The following is a 21,161-nucleotide window of genomic DNA, read 5'->3' as shown; positions in this document are numbered from 1 at the left end:
ACAGTTCAGAGCCCATCTTTTTAGTAAAGCAGGTTTGAAAGAAAGGAAGGACGTGAAAGCATTTTATAAAATCCATCTTTTAAATGATACACATCTTGAAAGACTATTAATACTTTAACTTCACTGAACTGTCTCATGCAGTAGGGAGGGTAGGGTGGGGATCTTATTCCAGGACATCAAGGCTCCCACCCCAAGTACGGACCAAGTACAGGCTCCAGTGACCTCCGATAATGTGGAGCGTCACGAACCACTGTGCCGACCAGAAGTTCGAGACGTGACCAACGGAGTTCAATAATCAGAGCAACATATGGTCAGTTTTTTAACAAGACTAAAAATGGTGTTATCGAGTACACTGCAACACTCACTTTTTACCATCTTTCACATTTTAAAATCCCGACTTGCTTTTTCGGTTTCTTTACAAACGCTTAACATAGTTGGCAAGAGCAAATACAATAGAGAGAAAATAAACAGGGTTTTCCCGGAGCCATTATATCCATTAGCACTCCTCTGTATTTCCCTCACTTTATTACTTACCCCTGCGAGGAAGGGATGAATCCCGCATTCACCACCACCTCTTCCCCAGCACTCCTTAGTCTATTCTTGAAGCTAGAAATATTCGGCTAATTAACAAAACGCCTGCATTTCCTTACGCATTGCATCCTCCCCGACCCTCCGGTGCTGATTTATGAAGACAGCAGAAACAAAATGCTGCTCTGGACAGACCTCTCCATATTCCCCGACAGACGACAGAGGAGTGTTAGCATCCTTGCAGGTGATGGGTGAAGAACACCAACTTCCTCGTGAGCCCGTCAGGCAGGAGGCAAGAGGCACACATTCTGAGTACAACACCCCGCACGGTTGCATACATCCTGAAAATAAAGGCAGAGGACCCTGTTCCAAGGCTCCACAAATTACACAAGGGGTGGCCTTTAAATTCTTGCCAAAGACATGTTTGGAGGGATGCTGCTGAACCAGCACTGCGCTGACAGGGCTGCATTGTCTACAAATCACGGCTGACACCCCGAGGACGACCCGCGCTCGCTGCACTCCGCTCCTCGGTAACAAGCACTTACTTCCACGATAATTAAGCATCTCGCTAGTCGGCCTCCTGCCTCCGAGGCAGCCGCTTTAATTCCTCTTGCAGTACGCAGCATCATTTTAGAAGCCTCGCTGCTATTTAAAGGCTGGAACATTTAGGGGAGTTTCAAAAACTGCACGCCGCCTGCAGAATGCAGGGCCGGCTGAGCTCCAGCTGGGCTCCGGGGCAGGGCCCATAGGCCAGGCAGATAAACGCCAATTGTTTTCACTCTGGCTCCTCTTCCCTTGCTTTTGTGACCCGGATAAAGGCTTTGCACCGCTACCTAATTAAACCTGGCTTTGGAGCTTTCTAGATACTTCTGTCCTCGGATTGCTAGGATTTCCTTTACAATTCAAAACGTTGCAGGCTCCTCTTGAACGGTAAGCCTTCAAGTGGAATAACGTGCTAACTGTTGCTTCCAGAGGCCGAGGGGCAGCACATGGGGCCACAGCTGAGGTTCGAGAAGTGCTCTGCGTAAAATGGGAGGAAAACCAGCCAACTGAGCCAAAATGCAAAGTAATCTCCAGTCCATCTCCAAAAGGAAAAAAAAAAAAAAAAAAAAAAACCTCTAGACAACCAAAGCTAGAATTTATGAGCTGTTTTGTAACTGGGGGGGTGGGGTGGGGTGGGGCGTTTAAGTCTATGAAATATCTTCCAAACAAAGAATACACTGACATAAAGAACAATTCTGAGTAGATTCTTCTAAAAATCAGATGCTTTCTCACCAGCTCACAGAAACCCAAATAAATATACTATTCCCAGAGCTTTGTCTCTAAAAGGCCAACACACTAATGCCACCGTGATAACAAGACATTCTTGTCACATTTCATTTCCCTTAGAAAATACTTTGTTGCAGAACTGTCTTTTTTAGGATATGTGAAGTTGTATCCACTGGAGGAGGGAACTGAAAGCCAGCCCTAAAAGACAATAAATAGAACTGACTTGGAAATGCCCAGGCTTGGCTGTCTCTACTATAGACCTCCTCTTCAGAACCATCTCAAAGGCTTTCTGGATTTTTTTTTTTTAATGAGTTTTAAAAAATCTTATATTTCATAAAAATTTCTTTGCAGTGTGAAAGAAATGCCAAGACTTTTGTTACATCTTGTAAAACACTGCAAGTTTTCTTTTAATTTCAAAATACAGATGGGCACATAGGGAGAGAACGTGCCCATAGTTCAATGACCTGTAAAAACTAAGGCATTGAAGACAGACAACTAAGTTAAATAACGAGGTTTTTATGCTGTCATTGGATCTTCTCTACTATTCTCATTCCCTCCCTGCCCCATCCCTCTTTCTTTCTCCCTATCCTGTTTATAGCATCAAACCCCTTTCAGCACAATATGAACTTTGGACAGAGATTGGTATAGGTAGAAATATATGAATATTTTGCATTTGTTAAACTAGCCAAAAATAAAGATGTCAGCCATGTGTGACAGGTCAGTAACACCTAAGACCTATTGCTTAGGGTTTAGAGAACAACAAACATATGCTTATAATTATTAATAATTCTCTTAATTATCAGCAAACCTGCTTAAGCATCATTACATACAGTAAAAAGCAATAGATTTAAATAGAACAATACTAATTTATATCATGTCATCTCCATCTGTTGGAAGGATAAGCTATATAAAAATTTTCTTTGTACATGTTTCACTTTCCACCTCTAGGTACTACTACTTGAGTCTATGGTAGACCCATTCAGCAAGAATATCAACCCACTGTTTATCAGAAAACAAGAAGATGCATTCAAATCCTAGTGGTTGACAGTCTTTTTATCACTCAAGGTCTATCACAACATAACCCACCATCCTTTTTTGATAATGCCAGTCTTCCAGAAGGACTTCCTCCTCTGTTTTAAATCATTCCCAGCATTTCTGAATTTCCTTCTGAGCATCAACCACACACTTAGTGTTAGGGACATTTGAGGAAACAAACCCTCCATTCAAGGGAACCTATAGGTGTAAAAACAATCCTAATCATTCTGGCTCCTTGAGACATTTAAACTCTTGATTCCTCCCTCCTTCCTAAAATGCTCTTCTCTAGATTTCCATGATAACCATGTTCTTTGTTTTCTCTTGCTTTGTCTTTTTGCTCACTCTTCAGTATCACTGGTGGGCTCCACTTAAAAGCTAATGACTCCAGAGTGGCATTTTTGGCTGGCTTCTCTTATCATCCTTCCTACCTTGGGCAGGGGGGCTTTATAGAGTATTAGGATGTCTGAGAGAACTGAGTACAGCAAAATGAGACAGCAGTATGGGGTGGCATGGGGACACTCAAATAAAAATATTACTCTGGAGAGTAGGATGTTGTTGACTTGGTTGGATCACAGCTGCCTATGCAACTGAATGAAAACAGAATAATGGATTTATGGGGGGAGATGACTGCATGGTAGCCAGTGTGCTCTGGTGATGTCATAGGTACCTGAACCTTCAAATATAATCTCTGTGCAATTACCTCCAAATGTCTACTCATAACCCTCTCTGTAAACTCCAGATAAAATATATGCAAGTATTCATTTCATATCTTCCTTATTTACCCATTTTGTACAATGAATTAACTACCAGAAAAATGGAAAAACAACTTTTTTTTTTCAAGAAATGAATGAGGGATAAGGAAGTCAGAACAATAAATAATTGAAGGAACCAATTGAAAGGAACAACATGAGAAACTTTCTTTGTGCCAAGGGCATAAATAATAGTTTAAAGGCTACACAAGAAAATGTGGAAAGGAAAAAACAAAATAAAACCCCCAAACCAAAAAACTCAACAATTATACTTCCTGTCCTGAAATGATTTACAACACAATATAGTATGTTCACCAAAAAGATGTAGCACTGCTCATCAAATATGTCTGCACTCCAAAATGGGATGTTGTTAGATTCCTCTCACTGGTATTTATTTAATATTAGTTATGAAATTTGAGTATTTATGAAAATATCAATAGAAATAGTTTACAAAGTTGTGTATATACATTGATTTAGAATGCCCATAAATATACTTAAGAATGTAACAGAAAGCATTATTTTATTTTATTTATTTTATTATTTTATATTTAATTTTATTTTATTATTTAATTTTAGAAAGCATTATTTTATTTATTATTTTTTTAAATATTTTATTTATTTATGACAGATACAGAGAGAGAGAGAGGCAGAGACACAGGCAGAGGGAGAAGCAGGCTCCATGCACCAGGAGCCCGATGTGGGATTCGATCCCGGGTCTCCAGGATCACGCCCTGGGGCAAAGGCAGGCGCCAAACCGCTGCGCCACCCAGGGATCCCCTAGAAAGCATTATTTTAAAACAGAAATGGTGCACTTGGGTGGCTCAGCGGTTGAGCCTCTGCCTTTGGCTTAGTGATCCAGGCATTCTGGGATCAAGTACCACATCAGCCTCCCCACAGGGAGCCTGCTTCTCCCTCTGCCTCTGTCTCTGCTCTCTCTGTGTGTCTCTCATGAATAAATAAATAGAATCTTTAAAAAAAATAAAATATAAATAGAACCTCACAGTGTTTGAACGTGAGGTTAGCTAAGAGAATCAAATAAGGTAAACTCTTTCCTTTATTTCCCTTCCTGACTTTCTTGAATTTCACTCACAATACATATAAGTACCATCTCAGATGGAAGGGTTGTCTCACTCTTTCAAGTGAGATGCAATGTCCTCTCAGTGGACATCTCAGTGCAATGTCCTGTAAAATTTAAGATTCATGAATCAGCACACAACTTTTTAGACAGGAATTTCCTCCTTCTTTCATTTCTGTCCTGTCCCTCCAACAAAAAGCAGGAAGGATGAGGAAAAACAGGGTTGATAAATCTAGTTCCTGTTCTCAAAATATTCCCTATCTGAAAAAGACACCACTGATGGAGGCAAAAAAGATTCAAAAAACTTGCTCTGAAATTAACGGAGTAAAAAATTGATGGGATACAAAACCTATGTAACAGGATCAAGTTACATTTGAATTTGTAGATAAGAAAGCAGTTTAAAATGTATCTGTCAGGCCAGAGCAAGAACCAAAAGTGAGAGTAACATCTGGCTCCTACCCCCTGCCTGACTTAAAAAGCTCAATGAAAAAGGTTACACTTCAAAGGCCTAATTGAAGGAAACAACAAAATCTGGCAGAAAGCTTGATGGCAGAAAAAGAATGCTAGAATAAAGAAGGTACTGAGCAAGTTATATGGTGGACTTACTGATAAACAATGAAATGATTCGACAGCTGGCAAAACAAGAAGAGAAATAAATGGGAATATTTATCTCTTGTACCTAAATATGACTGAAATCAGCAATTACTAATGTTAATAAGCTAGGTTTGAAGAGCTCAAGGTAGAAAGTAAAGTAAAAGGTAACAAGTAGGAGGGTGACTCAGAATTATTAGAGAGAAAATAATAGGTGTTTGAGGTACAGTAAATACTTTCAAGGAAAAGAAATCGGAGCATACCCACTCATCAGGGGCACTGAGCATTTCCATGCCTGGCACCAATATTAAGTGACAAGACTAGATCAGTGAAACAAATGTGTGTTTTTAATGTACTAGTCTGTACATTTATATTCATATAAAATACATAAAAACTGTATTCAGTACTGTACACTGTGATCTACACAGCTGATCTGTGCTAGACCAATTAATACTAAATATGATCTAGGGAAAGGAGAATGTGACAAATGGATGTCAGGGGAACAACCAATAAATGTCTCATATGCAGGAGGAAAATCCTTGTCAGCTTTTCTCAAATTTTGCTTCAAATTCTGCAAGTTATTAATCCACAAAAAAGGGTCCCATAGTTATATAAGGCAGGGACACACCATATATCACCTCCCTCAGGACATGATAGTACTTTTTAGTAGATTAAAAGTTTCATGAAAGAAAAAATTAGTTTATTTAAACTAGGATTTCTTAACTAATAGGATCATGGATTCACTTTAAAAAAAAATAGAACATTTTTACACTGTGCATCCTACTGAGAATGTAATTAGGGACAAGAATGCTCAATTTTGGGATAAGCTAGGATACAAACAAAATTGTATGTACATTATAAATACAGCTATTTTTCTCTTTTTTAAAGTCATATGTAGATATATAAGCAAGCCAAAGGGAATTCCTGAAAGTACTTACAATGCTTGTCTTTTGATAATTGGATTTAAGAATAACTTCTGGACTTTCTTCTTTCTTTCTTTCTTTTTTTTTTTTATTGGTACTTGTACTATTTATTTTCTAAAATGAACATGTATAACTTTAAAAATCAGAAGAAACACTTAAGAGAAAAAAAATAAACCTTTCACTCTGTTACTTAAAAAGAAAAAAAAAAGACCTGGGAATGTAGTACAATGAACACACATCTGAATACTAATTATAAGATACCGCAACATGTTAAAGCTCCAACCACTCAAATCACCAAACAAGTCAAAGTTCAACAGATTTGTGGTTCTTCCACTAAATTGCCTGATTTAAATTAAATCAAAGAGGGCTACATGAAGTGTAGAGTATTCAAGACTGTAAGATCAGCAGTATTTACAGATTTGATTAATTACTTCACACAGATGATTAACACAACTGCCTGGACTTCCTCATTTACAGACGATTTCTTTAAACTTAGTATCAATATAAAAGTCTCCTCCTGCCCAACAGGCCTCCATTTCAGCACCTCATCAGGTGGTGGTGAGCCGGAAAACCAGGTGAGGCTGCTTAACAGGAGTGAGGCTGAGCCATCATCACTCGTCCCCCTTCCTGGGGAGTGATACTTCCCCATGTCTGAAGACATCTCACCTTCTGTCCTCACTGTCCCCCTCCTACAGAGATTCAGACTCAACGTTAAGAATGTCACCATTTGACTCTCCCACGAGATATCAATGGCTCAATAAATTCAAACAGTACATAACCTGGAGAGGAAGAGTCTAATAGTATTGACCTTCTCCTCTGGGGACAGAGGAAAAGAGGCCTGAACTGTGTATTAAGTCAGATTTAAATTAGATAAGCTATGAAAGCTGCCTTTGATCCACACACAGTTCCTCATGTGTGGATCAAAGGCAGAGAATCCGCATCATTAAGACAGCTTGTCCAGCTGCCAATGTGAACACCAGGGCACCGGTTAGTGTTTTGCACTATGCTAAGTTACCCTCCCAGAAGACACAGAGGGAACATTTCCACCCTCAAATCCCTCTAAAGTACCTGGAACAAGAGGAGAGGAATTTAGGAATCCAGAGGGTCAATTAAGATAGAACATCACAAACAGCTTTATTAAAGATATTGCAGTTCTTTCAATTGAGTATTTATATTCCAAAAAGAAAGTAAGAAAGTACACTTAAAATAGCACATGTAAATTCAGCTTAGAAAAAGAGTAGAAAGTAGTGTAAGAATAATAGATAAACATAAAGTTATCCCTATGTACAACTCTGATGTCCAAATAATTGATAGTCATGATTAATATCAGCAATAACCATATTTCACTTAAGACGACTTGAAAATACCACCCACAGACCAAGACTTAAGAGAAAAAAATTAAAGGGGCGCCTGGGTAGCTCAGTTGGTTGAGCAGCCAACTTTGGTTTTGGCTCAGGTCATGATCTCAGGGTCATGGGATGGAGCCCCACGTGGGGCTCTGAGCTCGGTGGGGAGACTGCTTAAGATCCTCTCTCTCCCTCTGCCCCTACCCCTGCTAATGTGCATACACTCTCAGATAAATAAAATCTTTTTTTAAAAAAATAATTAAAACATAAAAATCACCCAACACTGTCTTAGCATTTCCTTAAATACAGACTGCAGATGGTTCATTTGTCTGTATCATCATACCCTTATTTCTGACTTTAATAAGCTCTCCCTATGGAGCTTTGAAGCGCCAGGACTCCCATCCATTTCATTCCCCAACACATATCCTATGCCTTCAGTCCTCATGAGCCCCCTGTGAGGTGGTATCTCCATGTTCAGGGAGGTAAGTAGATTGCATATGACACAAAGTGCTCACATCCAGTGAGCTTGCTCCAGTAAATACCTGACTGGCAGAGAATTTATGGCAAACAACTACTTCAAAAATATATTATAAAAGAAGAAAAGTCTCCCTGTATAGCCTTAGTTATTACATCTAAAGTCCAACTCCAGTATGAATCTCTACATCTAGCAGAAATACATCTAGTGGGAGAAAAATACTGATAATTAACTTCCTTAAAATGCCAGTGTCAAGTTACTTGTCTTTTGGGAACCTTCATGGCTCCTCAAGTGCCACCCTGTTATTGTCTGACTTAGGCCTGGACAAACTGTGGCACCTTTCCATAGATATCTACTGGATGACTGAACCTGAATTGTATCCTTCTCTGAACTCACATTCAAAATTTAAAACTGTGAATTATGAGAAAGAATACCTTGTCCAAACCCTTCATCTTCTACAGTGTCTCTCAGGTTCAGCAACTGTCAGTTCACCAAAGGCAAAAAGAGAGGGGCAAAGCCCATGTGTGAAGCCAGATTTCCTCATTCCCAGGCTCCTATCTTGTCAGTCATGCCACGATGTTCTTCTCGAACACACTCAACGATCTGTTGCCATCAGTTTTAACTATAGTTTGAGTATCCGTTATGTACCAATTTCTATACACAACCTTGTTTACTCCCCACAGTAAGTGCTGGGAGGTGTGATCCACAGAATTCATGTGTGAGGATCCTGCCAATCCAAAGAGACTGGATCAGTGCGTGGGTCCAATTCCTAAACCATGCTGCTTGCACTAGAACACGCCCTCTCCTAAAAATGCCTCTCCTCTTCCTCCTTTCTGAAATTCATGATTAACCTTACACGAGGCTTTGCCTTTTCTCCCTAATTAAATGTTTAGGTTCCTGAGGGCTTTTTTTTTTTTTTTTAATCTCAAAAGCATTTAAGCTTAATATCCTTGAAATGAAATCATTAAGATACAAAAATCACCTGATTTTGGTTAAAATGGATTAGAAATTAACAGATAAATTAATAGAATTCATATTATAAAATGTAGTTATGGTTGGGACACCTGGGTGGCTCACTGATTGAGCGTCTGCCTTCAGCTCAGGGCATGATCCTAGAGTCCTGGGATCGAATCCCACATCGGGCTCCCCACGGGGAGTCTGCTTCTCCCTCTGCCTAGGTCTCTGTCTCTCTGTGTCTCTCATGAATAATAAATAAAATCTATAACTAATAAATATATGCATACATGCAGTTATGGTCATTTCTTTTTTTTTTTTTTTAAGATTTTATTTATTTACTCATGAGAGAGAGAGAGACACAGGCAGAGAGAGAAGCAGGTTCCACGCAGGAAGCCCGACGTGGGACTCGATCCCGGGTCTCCAGGATCACACCCTGGACTGAAGGCAGCGCTAAACTGCTGAGCCACCCGGGCTGCCCAGTTATGGTCATTTCATAAATACCAGTGTTGAGGGGGATGGGTCAAGGGAAAAAAAAAAAAAAACCCACTCAACCAAAATGTAATAGAGATTTCAGCTTCATCTTTCTTTGGGAGACTTCACAACTACAACAGAAGTGAATAAAAAATAATAGCAACTTGACTTTCTTCTCTTCTATCTAGTTACCATCAAAGGGCATGAAAAAATAGCCACACAAATGAGCAAATCTTTTAAAAGAGCCACCAGAAGTTCATCCATTAGAACTGGGCAAGGCACCATCACAATGAAGTCACCACAAGGTAAACTAATGCACAAGAGAATCAGCTCTTAAAATCCTAGTCAAGTATATAAACACATTCACAGGAAAAGGGAGGGGGCTGGTTAGTACAGCACAGGTGGGAAGGACAACAGAAACCAGAAATTACAAATAACTGCCATCAAATTCATTATGGTCAAGATAATTATCTTCTTTGCTCATGTAATTTTTTCTCCCACACAAGTGCTGCCCCCTTTTGCAATACTGTTTTTCAAGTGTATGAATTATATGCTTTATTTAAAAAAAAAAACATAAAACAGAAATAGTGCAGAAAAAGGGAAAAAAATCTCTCTCTTACTGAGGACACCCGATATTAACTCCATGGGCAGTTACTCCTAATAGTTTGTGAATTCCTCCAGACACTGTGTGGGTTGTGCACTCACAGTAAGACAGGCACTGAATGATAACAACAGAAGCCGGCAAGGATCTGGGGCATAGGAGAGCTCACTTCTGAAGAGACTTAATCCAGTACAGAACCAGGAAACCAAGGCAAAGGGGTGGATGGTGAAGTACAAAGTATACTTGCATCCAGGAGAAGCAGAGGACTTCCTCCCTTGCCAAGCTGACATAAAATACTTGATGAAACACTTCACGACTGGCATATTTTAAATCATGTATATATAAATCCTGGTTCTGAAAATATGAGCCCTCTACAAATGTTTCTGGCAACTTGTCAACAGCAATTAACACAAAAACAAATGAAGTAACTTTTTTTAAACCAATGTACACCATTCCCCCAGGTTTTTTCCTTCACTAATTATGTATGTATATAAATACTCATACGCATTTATACGTAACCCTCAAATAAAGTTATTTTTATTGATTCTATCATACTTAAAAATCTCTGACTTCTAAAGAGAGTTACTGACAAATTTATTATTTTTAAAAATTGAGGAATAATTGACATAACATTATGTTAGTTTCAGGTGTACAACTCAATGATTCAATATTTGTATATGCTGTAAAATGGTAACTGCATATTAGCTGTAAGTCTGGTTAACACCTGTCAACATTCATAGTTACAAAGTTTTTTCTTGTGATGAGAACTTTCAAGTTCTGTTCTCCTACTTTCAAATATGTAATACCATACTTAACTACAGTCACCATGCTGTACATTAGATCACCATGACTTACTCATTTTAAACCCAGAAATTTGTACGTTTTGACCACCTTCACCCATTTCTATTCTTTGTTTTTAAAGGTTTTATTTATTTGAGAGAGAAAGAGAGAGATCACGAGCAGAGGGAGCAGCAGACTAGCTGCAGACGCTCAACCTACTGAGCCACCCAGGTTCCCAACCTTCACCCATTTCACCCCACCCTCCCCAACCTCAGGCAACCACCAATCTATTCTCCATATCCATGAGCTTGGATTTTTTTTGGGGGGGGAGGGGCTTGTTTTTAGATTCCACATTATTCTCAAATATATTAACTTTATCATTTGAACTTTCATTTACAAACGAGAAAAAAAGCTAACTAAAATGCAAACCAACCAAGTGCTCAAAGATAAAATTTTGAGGCAAGAAGTCTTTTTCTGTTTCTTGGCCATGCTTTTCATTTTTGTGACAAAGTGAAATAAATCCCCTGACTGGTATGGTAAGTCTGATCCTCAAATGTCATCTTGTGTGTCTTCATTAGCACTCAAACTTTAAAATTCATCACTCCATTCCACACTGAGTGTTTATAACATGCATGCAAGCACAATACTTACATTCTTCTGCTTAAAACCTCACAATAGGGGCACCTGGATGGCTCATTGGTTGAATGTCTGCCTTTGGCTCAGGGCATGATCCTGGGGTCCTGGGCTCGAATCCCACATAAGGCTTCCTGCATGGAGCCTATGTTTCTGCCGCTCTCTGTGTGTCTCTCATGATTAAATAAATTAAAAAAAAAAAAAAAAACTCACAATAACTTCCCACCACTTTCAAGGCAAAAGAACAATCTCCAAATGCACGATAGATCCCGCTAACGGCGTGTCTCTTTATACTCTCTACATCTTCAGCTCCAGTCAAAAGGCAAGAGAACCAGCTACAATTCCCTGAATGTATCCTGAATAAGACTTCAGAAAAACCAAGTAGGCAACCTGTGATGGAACACAGCCTCCTATAATTCTCTTCCCTCATTCTCTTGGCTTTTTCCTACCACCCTCTTTCTCCTGTTCAACTCTTACTCAAGACTGCATTTGGGTATAGCCTCTCCTAGGACATTGTCTACACTCCAGCCCAGTCCCTGCCATGTTATCTTTTTTTATACAGCATCCCTTTAGAGTACTGCATGTAACTTCTGGTGATTCAAAATCAAGACAGGGATTCTCTACTTTAAAGAAATCATCACTTTACTACTATGCATCATTATCTTCTAACACCAGCTCTGCTGGCAATAAATGAAGGATTCTCCGTTTGATGTCTTCTGACAAAATAATTGATTTTGAAAATTTTTTTTTGACAAAATTGCAGTTAAAACAAGTTTGAAAGAAAAAATATGTTGGAGTAAAGAAAATTCTTTAACAGAACACAGGTGCAAAAAAAGGCCTAACTAGTGTTAAAACAATCATGGGTATAATATGCATCAAAGACATTCAAATCAAAACAATGGTACATCATTTTATACCCATTAGGAAAAATCCTAAGAATGCCAGTACTCACTGGTAATGGTGCACAGTTAAAACAGACATCCTTAGCACCGTCTCCCTGCTCAGCGGGGGAGTCTGCTTCTCCCTCTCCCTCTGCTCCTCCTCCTGCTCATGCTCTCTCTCTAAAATAAATAAAACCTTAAAAAAAAAAAAAAAAAAAAAAAAGCACCAGACATCCTTATGTTGATAAAGGCAATAAAAATTGGTAAAACCCTTTCAGGGGAAACAAACAAACAAAAAAAGATAAACCAGAAAATATTCATATTGTTGGGCTCTGTAATCTCTTTCAACATTTGGAAATGCATAGTTGTCCAGAAGCAAAAGGCATTTTCCTCTGGTAAGCCCCAGAATTCCTCCTCATATTTAGGCCAGCTCTTTCCTATCTTTATTTCTCCAGCAGACCCTGGAATCTCTGCCAGACTTTCCATTCCTTATGAATTCTAGGCATATATTCACTCTTTTGTCTTAAAGTCTCTAACACTCCCATCACATCCTTGGTTCCCAAAAGATAATCATACAAAATATCCTGCTGTTTCAAGGTTTTCTGATGCACCATCAACTAAGCCACAGGTAGGCCATGAGGCAAGGGATTATGCCTTATTTAGCTTTAGGATACTTAGTTCCTACAGAAGTTTAATGATAAATGTCATCCACATTTGATTACAAGAACAAGTGGGATAACAAACACTAAGAACTGATCTTACAATCCATAGAAGGAAAACCTATTGTACAAGAATACTCACTGCTATGCTATTTACTTAGTTTTTCATTTACATTTTTATCAAAGTACTGCATACAATAATTAAAGGCAAATAGTAGTACAACATAAAATAAAAACGAAACAAGAATGCTTTGTCTTCTCCATTCACAGGAGCTATCCCTTTCAATTCATGCCATTGTTCCCTTCAATATTTCCATATTCCTAAATATGTTCATACTGCTATTTCTTGATTTATCTAAAGTATTATCTATTGAAGCTCTATTGTGGAAAATGAGAAATAAGCATACTTCACTATCTCCTTAGCCCTATACTATGTACATATTTTTGTATGTGCATGTGTGTATCATAGCTATACATATATAGCATGATTTATCTTACTGTGGCTGTATTTGCTCAATTACTCCCCTTATTTTTCCTGGAGTTATCAACTGCTTCATTTCCCCCCTCATTTGCTTAGTTTCTATATACCTTACCCTTAATTCTCCCCTAAACTCAACAACAGAAGAATAAAAAGTTTGTTACTGCTTTCCAGTGTTAAAAATAACATGTGCCCTATCAGTTCCATTTCTCTTTTCTGGAACCCTCTCTCCTTAAGCCCTCCATCCTTGCACTCCCACCTGACCTGGCTGATTACTAGGTCTACTGCATTGGCATTCTCAGAAGCACCCCATCATTATTATCTTGACAGTTCCTTCTCTCTTCCCCTCTCATGGATCCCACGCTTCCCAGTTCTCACATCTTTATCATTCTTAAGTTTACTCTCTCATTTTGATGACCACTACCTTCATTCAGCAAATGCCTAAGAAGTATGTATGTACAAGCTTTGAGACTTGGCATGTCTAGCCTTAAACTGACAGTTTGGCTGGGTATAGAACTCTGGGTAGGAAAACATTTAACACTGGAATTTATTTATTTATTTTTTAAAGATTTTATTTATTTATTAATGAGAGAGAGAGACAGAGAGAGGCAGAGACACAGGCAGAGGGAGAGGGAGAAGCAGGCTCCATGCAGCGAGCCTGATGTGGGAGGGAGCCTGATGTGGGACTCGATCTCGGGTCTCCAGGATCAGGCCCTGGGCTGAAGGTGGCGCTAAACCACTGAGCCACCCAGGCTGCCCATTAACACTGGAATTTAGAAGTATTATTTCATTATCTTGTAGCTTCCATTGTTGGAACTGAAAGTCCAGTGATATTCTGATTCCTGTTCTTTTATACATTACATGTTTAGGGTTTTTTTCCCCCCAAGAAGTTTTTAAGATCTTTTCAAATACTGGAGTAGCCTTTCTGTGAGTCTTTTTATTATCCTTGTATTGTATACCCATTAAGCCTTTTAATACAAAAATCTCTCTCTTTTGGGCAGCCCCGGTGGCTCAGAGGTTTAGCGCCACCTTCGGTCCGGGGTGTGATCCTGGAGATCCGGGATCGAGTCCCACATTGGGCTCCCTGCATGGAGTCTGCTTCTCCCTCTGCCTGTGTCTCTGCCTCTCTCTCTCTCTGTCTGTCATGAATAAATAAATAAAAATCTTAAAAAAAAATCTATGTTTTTCACTTAAGTGAAGTTTTCTTTCTTTTCTTTTTTATTTTTTAATAATTGCCATCCTTTCCTTTTCCCTTTCATTTTGAAAGTTGTATTTATTGGATACTGGATCTCCTGAATAGTTAGTTATCTCTTTTCTCCCACCACTCATTTCTTTTTCTTTCAGATACTGGGGAGAATTTTTTTTACCTTCATTTCCTAACCATATTATAAAATGTTTCATATTGGCTCTTGGACTTAATTTTGAAAAAAAAAAAAAAAACTGCATTCAGTGATTGTTTCTTCCATTAAAAAAAATAAATTCTATTTTTATTTCATAACTATAATACTTTTTCCTCATCCTCACTAAAATTAAACTAATTTTTAAAGCTTCTTCATATTCAGTATGAATATCTTCCACATACATACTTTTCTTCTGTTTATTGTGATCACTGTCTTTCTCACTTGGGAGGCTTTTGTTCATAGATCTACTATCACTAGCTATCCTTTTATATTTCATATTCAGGCATTAAAAAGGAAGACGAAAGCTCTGTGTTGAAGCAGGGTTTGCTGACTACCACACAAACTTTCCTAGGGGAGAGGTTGGGTACCCAGTTGTTTTAGTTGTGAAAACTGAACATAGGGAACAATATAATTATCACTGTCTAGCATCTTTTTAGTCTCTGAACTCTCTTCCTATATCCAGGGAAATTCCTTGCTTTATACAGAGTCTATCTTTCACAATGGAAGCTATAAATGCCACACTGTCACTTAAGTAGACAATCTTACAGACAGGGTACAGACAGACATACAACCTGCCCCCAGTCAATGAGATATGCACATCTTGAACTCTGAATTGAAAGGCAGTATCTGGAGAGAGCAAGGGGTAGTGAATCCATGTACATGGGCAGTGGTGGCAGCAGTAGTGCCTCTCATTCTAGTGCTGCCCTCAGTGGTAACACAAAGCTGGACATTCAGTGTTCTGTGTGACTGAGCGTCCCTTGTACTCGTCTATTTTCCAAACTTAGTTCTGCAGCCTTCCCAGTGATTCTGCAAGTCATTTATTTCTCTAAATTCTTTTTCCAACATAAGTCAGACAGAGGGTTTTCCCTTTATACTGGGGGAACCCACAAATGCCAAGTGTATATAGGTCATTTTTAGGATACACTTCAGTTTCTCTAGAAAAGAACAGTTCCATTTCCTGCCTAGCATTCAGCATTCCAAGAACCAAGCTCAGCAAAAACTATTTTAAATAATTCTTCCCGCTTTCTGGAGGCTTTATGATTATACCAGGATAGGGAAGGGACCCCAATATCTACCTACAACTAGTCCGACCTCTCCAATCTTCCCTCAACTTGGGTCCTCCACTTCTGGGGTTGTACAAGGTCAACATTACCTGGAGCCCCTCTGTAAAGGCATTCACTCTCAGCTTTGTGCACATCATGAAATTAGTTACAAAACATCCATCCCTCTCTGCTTCCCAAAATTATGTTGATAATTCTAATCTACTATTTTCCTCTTGTCTTTAAATATTTACAATTTTTTATATTTCTAATAAGGCATAGGGCTTTAAGAGAGGAAAGAAAGAACTGTGGCATATGTTCAATTTGATGTGTTAAACTGGAGACTGATGCTATTAGTCTAAATTGAAAAATTTCAATGACAAGATATTTGAAACATGCAAAAACATAGACATACCTATTACCCATCATCTGGACTTAATAAATGACAATATTCTGCCAATTTCCTTCAGATTACAAAGGAAATTACAAAGGAATAAAATGTTACAAATACAGTTAAAATATCAATTTCCAATCCCATTCCACTCTCAGCTTCTCTGAAGAAACCTCTCAACGAAAGATGCTATACATTCGTCCCATAAGAATTTTGTGTATTCATGAAATCTATACAGATGATATCATTTGGAACGCATCCTTTTACAATTTTTTTCACACAAAAAAATTGTTTTTAAAGATTTATTCATGTTGATACAAAAAGATATAGAGCCTTTATAATAACCTCTGTATGTTTTCCATTCTTTGTATATGACAGATTTTATTGAGTGAAATCTAGGTTATTTCCAACTTTTTGCTATTACAAACAATAAAAGAATAGCCATTGCTTTTATATCTTATTTGGGAAGATGTGTGAAAGTCTCTCTAAAGGATTCTAGAAAGGGAAGTGCTGAAACCTTGAGTCAGAGCATCTTTCAACATTATTAGATACATCAAACTGCTCTCTAAAGTGCTTGAAACAATTTTATAATCCAACAACATACAGGACATCACTTGCTCCATCATCTTTGCCTTTAAATTACTACCAGTATGATAGTATAAAATGTTACCTTGTTGCTCTCACTGGCATTAGGTAAGAATTAAATAATTTAATTTAATAAACCATTTAAATAATTGGTCTTATTTACATTTTGTCCACTTTTGTTACTGACTTGTAGGACTTCTTTATATGCTATGGATATTGATCCTTAATGAGATCCTTCCTATGTATTTGAATGTATTCTTATATTCTGTAGCTTGCCTTTTACCTTTGTTTACAGTATATCTTCTCATATACACATTTAAAATTTTTAACACAAATTTATCATTCTTCCCCTTTATATTTTGGGCTCTTTGTATGTTGCTCAAAAAAAATCCTTCCAGGGCACCTGACTGATTCAGTCAGTTGGCAAAGCATCTGACTCTTGATATTGAGCTCACAAGTCCAAGCCCCATTCTGGATGTGGAGCCTAAATTGTTTTTTAAATCCTCCCAATCCTCAACACCACACACATGCTTTCCTAGATTTTATTCTAAAAGTTGCAAAGTCCCTGTTTATTTTTTTAAGTAGGCCCTATGCTCAATGTGGGGCTAGAGCTCCCGATCCGGAGATGGGGAGTCCCACGTGCCAACTGAGCCAGCTAAGTGCCCCCAAGAGTTTCTCTTTAAAATGTATGTCTTTTTCAGCCAAAATCTGTTTATAGGAATACATTTTTAATTTTACCATTCTGCCCTACCATTATTTTTTGCCTGTTTCTTCTATACTAATTTTTAATACCATGTCAAGCCAAGTCCTCATGTATACAGAGGTTTCTTATAGTCTCCCTATCTATTTGGATGGTCTGTTTTTCTATCTGCCAATGCTGAACCAATTCAAATATCATAATATTATAATATAACCTGCTGACCCCATTAATTCTCCTTTTTCAACTAATTTTAGTATCATTCTTATCAAGTTTCATGGTAATCTCTCTTGGTTTTGTCATTTTGCTTTGTTTTTGAATTGCATTAAATTTATAAATTAACTCATAAAACTTTAAATTCTTTGTAATATTGAGTCTTCCTATTCAATAACATACATAGTTTCTATGTATTTAGATCTTCCTTAAGATCTTTTAATCCAAAGGTCACTGCTTATCATTTGTTATATTTACTATCAGGTACATTATAGTATTTTCTTATTCAGACTAGATTCATTCATATAATCACATTTTCTAATACAGTGTTGCTAGTATACTGAAAAGCTATGGACTTTTTATTTATTTCATATCCAGTAATCTTCCTGAACTCTTATTAGTATTAAAATTTTAATGATTCTTTTTAATTTTTTGCAAAAATGATATTTTTTTTCCTTTTTGTTACCTTATTGAATTGGCTAATGGTTAATATGGTTTCCTTTAAGAAACATTTTTTTAAAATTCATTTATTCACGAGAGACACAGAGAGAAAGAGGCAGAGACACAGGCAGAGGGAGAAACAGGGTCCATGCAGGGAGCCTGACATGGGACTCGATCCCAGGTCTCCAGGATCACACCCTGGCTGAAGGCGGAGCTAAACCCCTAAGCCATCGGGGCTGCCCAAGATACAACGTTGAGTAAAAAAAAAAGATTTGCTATATTCTACTTTATAAACATATATTTATATATGTAAAAACACGAGGACTTCAAATACAAGGGAAATCAAAGAGTTGATTTAGTTGAACACTTGAAATAGTTTTTTTTGGAAGGAAGGGTTTTCTTCTTTATAGCTATTTGCTATAGAGTAGTTTAAAAAACCACAACTACTTTGGAAGTAATATGCAACAAAATAACATATGCTCCATAATTTTTATTAAAACTAGTGAGAGATCAATCAGTAAGAAAGTCATGAAAATATGCCAGAATATTTTAAAAAGGGATAAATCTTATCATATATGGGTATTTGTGCAATGTTAAAGGATCTGTCAGTTAACAAATATGACACTACTCCATACAGCCCGATATCTTCACTAAAGCCTATGGCAAGGAGTACACTTTAGGTTGTGTTCTTACATTACCTTTGTTATGATTTTGGTAGGGAAAAGAGATTGATTACACTTTCAAAAGCATTTTTGAAATGCTGTTTGGACTTGATTATAAAAATCAATGAAAGATCTAATCTTCAATGAAACTATGAGGCAGGGCTACCCACCCCCTTCCCAAAACCAAATTCAGGATCTTTCTATTTCAGAGCACATACAAGAAATGAATTCAAAAAAGTCTCCTTAAAGACTAGGTCTCCAAGACCTAGTGACTTAGAAAACAGAAAAATGATACGCTGACCAACTGAAAAAGTTGTATATGGTATAAGTAAAACAAAAATTGGACAATAACGTGAAGGGAAAATTGTCAGAGAAATAAAGTGAATGATAGGCATTAGGGTATATATGAAAATGAAATACGCTAGAAGAAAAATGATAATTTCCAAAGGAGAAAATATAAACAAATAGAAAAGCAGTAATGTTCTTCAAGACAGACCATTTCTCCACATTCTCTTCAACAGCTTTTAATTTTTGCCAATTTGATGATGTGAAATCCAAGTATTTTCTCTACAGAGAGAAATGGAGGGGTATGATTCAGAGGATGAAAGGAAATGGAAAAAAGATAGTTTAAGTCAGGAGCTTGGGATAAAAAGCTGTGGGGTGCTTGGCTAGCTCAGCTGGTAGAGCATGCAACTCTTAATCCCAGGATCATGAGTTCGAGCTCCATACTGAATGGAGAGATGACTTTTTTTTTTTTTTAAGATTTTATTTATTTATTCATGAGAGAGACAGAGCGATGGAGAGGCAGAAACACAGGCAGAGGGAGAAGCAGGCTCCATGCAGGGAGCCCGATGTGGGACTCTATCCCAGGACTGCAGGATCACACCCTGAGCTAAAGGCAGATGCTCAACCACTGAGCTACCCAGGCATCCCAAAAGATTACTTTAAACAAAAAAAACATTTTTTTAAACTGATGACAACAAGGAAGGAAGAGAAATATTGTGCATATTTCTAAGCGGACTACATACCAGAACATAGTAGGCCTCCAGGTATTTGAAAAAAAAAAAAAACTCATCAAGTACATCATTTATTCACATGAAGCCAATGAAAAGTGAGTCTAGAGAAAGGAACACAAAAAGGTACAACTACCTTATAAATTACAAAACAAAATAGCATTAAAGAAGAAGATGAAAAAATACAGGTGGCTAGTCACCCTACTCCCTTACTTCCTGTTTGGGAATAGGAAGTGGTATAAATAACAAAAGATATTATAAAAAAATATAGATAGCAATATTTATTCAGCACTTAGTGTATATCAAGGACTGCGGAAGACATGTTGCATTAGAGGACACAGAGTGCAGTAGGACCCAGGAGAAGGACTTAAGATTTGCAGAGGGAGGGCTTCACGGAGTGAAGAGTGAGCTGCTGCCTGAAGATAAAATAGGAGGGAGCTGGGATGCAAAGCTTGAAGACGACAGTTCAGTAAAAGAGGAACAGGTGCTAAAGCAGTGGTGAATCAATCAAAATATGTGCTGCATTATGAGGTATACAGAAGAATTATGATGGGATTAAGAACATTAATATAATACATAAATAGGTCTTGAGAAATGGTTTGGTCCAGAGATTATGCTCCAAATTACATGAAGGTATAAATGGAAACAAATTATGGTCCAAATGTCAAAAGGAATTATCATAATTCTTAAGGGGTCAAAGCTTTTAACACTATCATACAGGTTCTCAGATTTTAAAAGAATCTAGCAATATAAATATGAAAATAAAAGCAAATTACTTCAACTTATAGAAAGAACCCAATTTGCAATAAAACAAAACAAAAACTCCCACATGTTTTCAAAATGTGTAACCCCAAAGAAGACAGAAAATTTTAAGGGTGATATTTTACAAAACTGGATTAAAAAAAACAGAAAGGAGGTAAAATTAATGGATATCAAGTTTAAAATAAAAACATTAAGTGGGACACCTGGGTGGCTCAGCAGTTGAGCATCTGCCTTTGGCTCAGGGCATGATCTGGGAGTCCCAGGATCGAGTCCCACATCAGGGTCCTTGCATGGAGCCTGCTTCTCTTTCTCTCTGGGTCTCTCTGCCTCTCTTTCTCTATGTCTCTCATGAATAAATAAATAAAAATCTTTAAAAAAAAAAAAAAAAAAAACACCAAGCTGGTGCTATGATAAAAGAAATGTGTAATAAAATATGACATTTTATGTCAAGTCCTACCTAACAAATGAAATCAAGGAAAAACTGAAACATAAAAAGGAGGAATCAA

General features: G+C 37.6%; 1 protein-coding gene across 26 annotated transcripts in view; it reads right to left on the bottom strand.

Annotated features, from left to right (window-relative positions):
• Positions 1 to 21,161, bottom strand: part of SIPA1L1 (signal induced proliferation associated 1 like 1) — a 377,379-nt gene that overhangs the window by 148,570 nt on the left and 207,648 nt on the right. The window contains exon 1 of one of the 26 annotated variants that reach the window (XM_072839163.1): positions 1,074 to 1,224. The exons of 23 other annotated variants lie outside the window; for them this stretch is intronic. The gene's annotated coding sequence lies outside the window, so the exon portion shown is untranslated. Of the gene's footprint in view, positions 1 to 534; positions 683 to 723; positions 870 to 1,073; positions 1,225 to 21,161 lie in introns of those variants that run through there. 2 more of the 26 variants (XM_072839154.1, XM_072839162.1) reach the window with 2 other exon arrangements.

The sequence above is a fragment of the Canis lupus genome, chromosome 9 (assembly GCF_048164855.1).
Source record: "Canis lupus baileyi chromosome 9, mCanLup2.hap1, whole genome shotgun sequence".
Classification (NCBI taxonomy): Eukaryota; Metazoa; Chordata; class Mammalia; order Carnivora; family Canidae; genus Canis; species Canis lupus.
Note: the sequence above shows the minus strand (reverse complement) of the source record. Positions and strands in the feature narration are given on the sequence as shown.